Source organism: Gopherus flavomarginatus, unplaced genomic scaffold, assembly GCF_025201925.1.
Source record: "Gopherus flavomarginatus isolate rGopFla2 unplaced genomic scaffold, rGopFla2.mat.asm mat_scaffold_2688_arrow_ctg1, whole genome shotgun sequence".
Lineage (NCBI taxonomy): Eukaryota > Metazoa > Chordata > Testudines > Testudinidae > Gopherus > Gopherus flavomarginatus.
In genome coordinates this window covers 24,326-31,506 of record NW_026114948.1, presented here as the reverse complement: position 1 = coordinate 31,506, position 7,181 = coordinate 24,326, and the positions used below count along the sequence as shown (strand labels likewise).

Genomic DNA, 7,181 nt, shown 5'->3' with positions numbered 1-7,181 from the left:
GAGGTTACCACAACCTTCAAAGAGACACATAGACAATAATACTATTTCACTCAAGTACCATCATAAATGTTAATATTCCTTTTTTGCTCTTTGAATTAAAATTATAGCAACAGACAAGATTTGTTTGCTTACATCACAAGACCTGAGCAAAAATCTCCCCTTCTACTTCTAACAATGCAGACTTGCATTTCAAAGCTCTGTTCATTTACATATCTTGCTAAGCAGTTCTTAAGGTTCACCCATGGGTCAGGTCAGTCGGTGAGGTGAGTTAATTAACTCTTTCTAGCCCTGTCACCTTTCAGTGAGATATTAGATTATACTCATAATGTCACAGTGGTGGAGAGTCGACTGCTGCAGCTCCCCGTAGACTCTGCCTGCATCTCTCACCAAGCTGGAGTACAGCAGTCAAGGGGAGAGCACTCGATGTGTTGCATCTACACTAGACGCGATATATCGACCCCGCTGGATCGATCGCTGCCCACCGATTCGGCAGGTGGTATAGACATACCCCGAGTATCTGGTGATCAGAGCTGGACCCCGGAGGGGGACACATTGAAGGAACTCAGGGGTTAAGGTGCCTCTATTGTCAACTGTCAGGGCTGCTGTGGCTCAGAGGAGGGTGCTTGACTACCTGGCAGACTTAGGTGCCGCAAACCTGGGAGGCAGGAGAAGTGAAGCATTCACGGTGTGCTTGGGGTGCTCGTGCTCGGAGCAGGGGTGAGCTGGGGCGAGGGGGGGGTGCCGCAGGGCAGAGCGGGGGAGTTGCCACAAGAGCGGCGCCTCAGGGTGGAGGGGGGATCTGCCACGGGTGAGGCGCCTTAGGGCGGGGGCGTGGGGGAGGAGGGCGCAAGGTGGAAGTTTCACCTACGGCATGAAACATCCTTGCACGGGCCCTGCCCCATGCCCTGCCTGCAGCCCGCCCTGCACCCCCTGCCCTGCCCTGCCCGCAGCCATCCTCTGTCTCCATCCAGCCCTGCACCTTCTGCCCTGCCCGCACCAGCTGCATCCTCCCTGCCCTGCCTGCAGCCAGCCCCACAGCCAGCCCCTGACACACCCCCTGCCCTGTCTCCAGCCAACTCCTGCCGCTCCCCCCTATGGCCCTGCCCAAAGCCAGCCAGCCCCCACACACCCCCAGCCTGCACCAGCCCTGCACCCCCTGTCTGCAGCCAGCCCCACACCCCCTACTCTGTCTCCAGCCAACCCCTGATGCACCCCCGAGCCTGAAGCCAGCCAGCCCCGCATCCCTTGCCCTGCCTGCAGCCAGACCCTACCTCCAGCCAACTCCATGTCCACTGGTGCCCTGCAGTTCCCAGGGCAGTAACCATGCACATCTGCTTCAATGAAGGGGGCAGGGAGCATCTGGGACCCACACATGTGCACACTCTTGGGTGACCAGACAGCAAATGTGAAAAATTGGGACTGGGGTGAGGGTAATAGAATCCTAGATAAGAAAAAGACCCCAAAATTTGGACTGTCCCTATAAAATCGGGACATCAGGACACCTTAGCACACCCCCAGGACTCCTGAGTTCCATTGCTGGGTTTCCTATTGGTTCCACTGCTGGTTGTTTTCCTTTTCCTGGGGGGACTTTCGGCAAGTTGCTCCACACACTAGGGCTCTGTCCCCAGCAGTCAAATGGGGATTTCATACCTTCCCGCTATTGGAAAGTGCTGGGAGAATCCCCCAGCAAAAGCTGCTCTGACAGTGCTAAGCAGCATCTGACCATTCAAGGTCAGAGCTCGGTACCTGGGAAGAGTGTTTGGCTCTTGGGTTTCACTTCAGTCCAGTCTAGAGAGAGGGGCCCAACCATGGAGTTTGGCTCAAGAAGACCAAGTGTCCAATTTGTTAAGGGCGTTTTGAATTCCAACCCTGTGCTCCTAAGTGCTTGGTGTCAGTTGCAAATTTAGAAGCATGCTCTCCACTGCATTTTCCAAATCATTCATGGAAATATTGAATAGTATCGGACCGCGGACTGATCCCTGCCGGACCCACTAGGTACACCCTCTCCGTTGGACAGCCAAACATGGAGAAGGGCTCCTGGAGTCTGGGCTTTCAACCAGCTCTGCACCAACATTACACTGATTACAGCTGGACTGCATTTCCCTCGTTTGCTTGTGAGAATGTCCTATGGGACTGTGTGAAAAGCCTTAGCAACCCCAAGCTAGATCCCATCTACTGTTTACCCACCTCCACCAGGCCCAAAACCCTGCCAAAGAAGGAAAGAGGATTGGTTTGGAATGATTTGTTCTTGACAAATCCATGCTCACTAGTCCTAAGAACTAAACTATTCTGTAGGTGCTGCTGACAAACTGAGTGCTTAAGAATGTATTGCAGGATCTCTCCAGCAATGGCAGTGAGGTTAGCTAGTCTAAGTCTCAGGGGTCTCTTTGTTCCCCTTTTAGAGAAAGGTCCTGTCTTGTTCATGGATGGGAAGATGTTCTTTTTCAGGGATCTCAGACGAGAACTGGGGCACAGCACCTGGTTTGTCAAGGCCACAAAAAAGGAGGCAGGAACCTCTTCTCTCCTGCTGGCAAAGAACCCCAGGTACCTGAAAGACAGGGACTCACATCCCTGAATGGGCTTTTAAAAAGGCACTGGTTAAAGATTGGCCCCGACCATTTCTTGTTTCCATAGACTAGACATTTTAGCAAACTTTAGAATTCCTTGGTGCTAAACACTGTGAAACTCCCCTTTCTCCTTCACAAAGGGCTTTAACGCCCCTTATCTCACTCAGGCTCACAACTGCCCGGAGTTTGAGAACTGTCCCTGTTCCCATTGGACTGATGGGAGGAGCCTGAGGTGCAGAGAAGGGAAGTGACCTACCCAAGCGCCTACACAGTAAGGTGGTGGCAGAGCCAGAAAGAGAAGCCACCAGTCCTGACTCCTGTTCTAACAGACAATAACGCCCCCAGAGGCAGGGATAGAGCTCAGGAATCGAGATGGTGGGGAAATTTCATTTAATCCATTTCTGTCAGAAAATCCCATTCAGGCTAATCCGGTTTGTTTCTCAAAATCATAACAAGTGGGATGAAAGTTCTTTGCAAATATATTGTATTGCAAAACAAAAGCATCTCCTGTTTGTCAGAGTGTGTTAAATTGTCTCCTCGCACACAAAGAGGAGACACTTAGATCTCAAACATTAGATAAGATGCTTCCGTCTGAGCTAAGTCATTGCTGCTCTTAACAATTTCAAAATTAAAAAATGCAAATAAAATAGACTATTTCAGCTATCTATTACGTGTTAATCTGCTCTGAGTAAACGTGATAGGACACCTCATATTATGCCCTACTCCTAGTGACACTCTCCAATGGATCCCCATACTCCACCCACCGTCAGGTAGGTAAGAGCGGATTATCATTATTTCTACTTGAAAGAGGGAGAAGCTAAGGCTGAGAAAGGAGAATTGACTTGTTTTAGGTCACACAGCCAGTCAGAGGCAGAGTTGGGAATAGGACCCAAGAGCCCTGATTTTCAAACTACCCATTGGATCTTGAATTTCAGACATTGAATGACCTGAATTAAGTGCTCTCAGATGAGCTCCAGACCTACAACAGTGACAGTAACTATTCAGCAAGTATTTGAGGAGAACTGCAATGTTAGAGAGAATCATGAACTGCTCAGAGACAACTAATGCAGAGAAGCGGCAAAATTCATCAAACATAGAACTGGTTTTGACTTATAAAGAGAAAAACAAGGACCTGAGACTCCTCCCTGTCAATAACCCCCGGCTCAGCCAATCAGGGTAGAGACTGAGGATGGGAGGCTGAGGGATCTCACCAGAGAGCCCAAAGGATGGCCCAGGTCACCAGTGGGGATCACTTCCCGAGCAATAGTTCAGCCTCACATTTTTGGGTAGACCTCCCACAGTGAGAACTGCAGAGCACTGCCCTGCAAAAAACTAAAAAAACCACACACACACTCTCTCTCTCCCCCTCCCTCCTGGTGTTGGGAGGGGAACAGGTAAAAGGACAAAGGAAGCAAGAGAAGAGAAAGGAGGGAGGGAGCGATGGAGGAAGAGGTGAAACAAAAAGGACAAACCCTAATGTCCCCAGTGATTCTAAGGGACAAAATCCCAGGTGCAGAATAAAATTCTGCCTCCTTAAGCTCGTGTTTTCCATGCCTAGAATTCACCTGTCACGAGATGGATCAGACTGAACAGCTTTCAAACCTCCAGGAGGCTCTTACCTTCTAAACAGGGACGGCTGTTTTCTAGTAAAATGACTACAAGGGAAGGCGAATCCTCGAAAGAGGTTCCTCCTGGTGCTCACGTCCGTGAACCCAAATACTCTCTCAGTCCTCAAAGAGAGACCTGGAGAAGGAGACTTGCTGAAGCAAAGCCACAGGGGTCTCTGAGGTTTCCCTGGCCCCTCACCCCTGTCCTGCCTGGGTGATGTCAGCATCTCTCTGTGAGGTCACCACCTCCCCACCACCTTGGACCAATAAGTCTTAAGTCCTGCAAAAGGCCTTTGTGATGTCACTGCCACATCCCTCCTTTGCTGTGCCAATGTTCTGCCCCTCGCCTGGACCTTTGGAGGTTTCAGCTACTCCCTGTGGATCACCCCACTCAAGGAGCGTTCATTGTAGTCAGCAAGCCGGCTAGACAGGAAAACATCAGACGCTGCTCCCAATGCTACACTCAGTTTTTCAGAAATTAGTCGACTTTCTGGCCAGAAGAGACCATTAGATAATCTAATCTGACCCCCTGCATGTCACAGGCCTCCTGTATGACACAAGAGCTAGTTTGGGGGCAAACACATTCAAGAAAGGCATCTAGTCTTCATTAAATGACATCAGGAGATGAAAAATCCACCCCTTTCCTTGGTAGCTTGTTCCTGTGGTGAATCATCCTCGCTGTTGACTATTTGTGCCTTAGTTGTAATAGGAATTTTTCTCTTTTCACCTTCCAATCATTGGGTCTTGTTATGCCTTTCTCTGCTAGATTCAAGAGCCCTTTAATAACCAATCTTTTCTCTCCATTAAGGCACTTCAACACTTCAGCGAAGTCACCTTTCAATCTTCTTTTCATAAGCTAAATAGGTTGAGCTCTTTCAATAGCTCACTAAAAGGTATTTTTCTCTAGCCCTCAGAACATTTGGTAGCTCTTTGCTGCCCTAGCTCCAATTTCACAACATCTTTTTCAAATGAGGACACCAAAACTGAAAGCTATTCCAATATCAGTCTCACTGATGCCATATCACCTCCTGTGACGTTATTGACATAATCTGTAACTGCGCAGATCACTTTTGCGACCACTGTTCTATATTTGCAGCCAATACTGTAGAAAGGTTGCCATGTAAGGGGTCTATGGAGAGGTTCTGATTGGCTGATTATAATGATGCTATCTCTAGATGTGTATTGTTTTTGTAGTTGATATTATGAATATTGGCTCTATGCTGCCCATATTTCAAACTGTGCCATAATGGGGGACAAAACAGCTACCTTGTTAGAAGTGGCTTTGCCAATAGATGGAACCTGGGATTTAAACTCCCAATGATCGCACTGTGTTTGGGATCAATTTGAATTCCTCTCCCAGGTCTTTGACACTTTCATCTCCACTCATAGCGACTCTGATAGAGGATTAAAGAAGTCAAAGCATCATCTCCAAGCACAGACAACGGAGAATGCTTCATCACATGACACTTTGAGAAGTGGATGGATAGAACGTGATGAAGATAAACTCTGCCTGGCTCAGACAAAAGATAACAGTTGTGCAGTGATGAGGAAGGAGGGAATCTCTGAGTCACCCGTCCACGGTCGTGTCTTCACAGTGCTCCCAAGCCGGAGAGTGAAGAACCCCCTCGGTCCCACCGTGAGACTGAGGAACAGGAGGCCTGTCACCCCCATTCCTGCCGTCCTGCATTCCTGGTGTCCAGCATCCCAGAGGGCCTCAGTGCCAGCAACGAAACCCAACCGTCGTCTGGACTCCCCAGTGCTCCTCCTCAACGGTTCTAAATCAGCGGGAGAGTGGATGGTCCTGGGCGTCGTGCCGGCACCTGGGATCCACTGCACCTGAACAGTGGGGAAAGGTTTCTGTGTTGGGGCATTGTTTAGTGTTTTCTAGTTTCCAAGGGAGGGTTTATGGGCCTGAGCGTTAAGCTCCCAAACCCAGTCACTGTTTCATTGTATTCATTAAGTTTGCATTTTCCCCTGTTCCCCCAGCTTTCTGTACCTTTACCCTGACTACACTTACCTTTGTTTGTGCCAAACCACCTTGTCTCCTCTTTATTTTATTTACACCTCAGAAGGAGGGAGGCAAAATCCACTGGTGATAGAGACAGGAGGGAGTCGAGTTTGTATCTCCTGAGAAAAGGGGCTTTTTCCTTTCCTATTTCTCCCCTACCATTTCTAACATTTTCCTTTGAAGCGTTGCCTTATTCAGCTTGAGGAAATATTAGCTTTTAAGATAAAAACTACAAAATACAGAACTAGAGACATTTTTTAGAAATCTGGGATTTAGACATTTTATTTAAAGCCGGGGGGGGGGGTGTTGGAGTTTCTGAGAAGGTTTTTGTTTGCAAGAAGCAACATTGTTGTGTCTGTTACTGTACCAAGTGGGGAGATGGTTGTCTATAAAGGAAAAGTCAAGACTAAATGCATCCACTGAGGATGGGATTTGAACCCATGCATGCAAAGCACAATGGACTAGCAGTCCATCACCTTAACCACTGGGCCACCTCATCTGAGCTGCAACAAAAGGTACAGGAGGAGAAATCTAAGGCCGACAGAGATAGGGACACAAAGGAGTTTTTAAATACTAAGCGTAATCAGGGTCTGAATGAGCTCCCCCCTCACATCTAGTGAGGAGCTGGGAAAAGACTTCAGGAACAGACCGTGTTTGCATAGGCACACCTACTCTACCTAGCTATGCAGCATGATGGGCCGCTTCCCCAAAATGACCAGTTTGGGATGGTCTTGGTTTACAAATCACTTTAGGATTGAGTGGAATAAAATGTTATTCTCCTTCCTGTATGAGTGAAGGGCAGCAGAACAGACCTAGTCCATCCTGATGGAGGGGTAGATGGGTGAGGAATAGCTTTTATTGGACTGCAGAGAAGGATTGAGGACATCACGCTAAAACAGTGGTCCCCAAATATTTCACATTGTACCCTCCTAGCCATGGCTGTGGCCCCTCGGAAGCCACGGTCGAGAAGCAGGGCTGGGAGTGGGGCTGTTGCTTGCT

General features: G+C 48.7%; 1 non-coding gene across 1 annotated transcript; it reads right to left on the bottom strand.

The window, feature by feature from the left end:
• Positions 1 to 6,593: 6,593 nt before the first annotated feature.
• Positions 6,594 to 6,681, bottom strand: TRNAS-GCU (transfer RNA serine (anticodon GCU)). The gene has a single exon. It is a non-coding gene; the product is annotated as a tRNA-Ser (tRNA).
• Between the last annotated feature and the right edge of the window lie 500 nt (positions 6,682 to 7,181).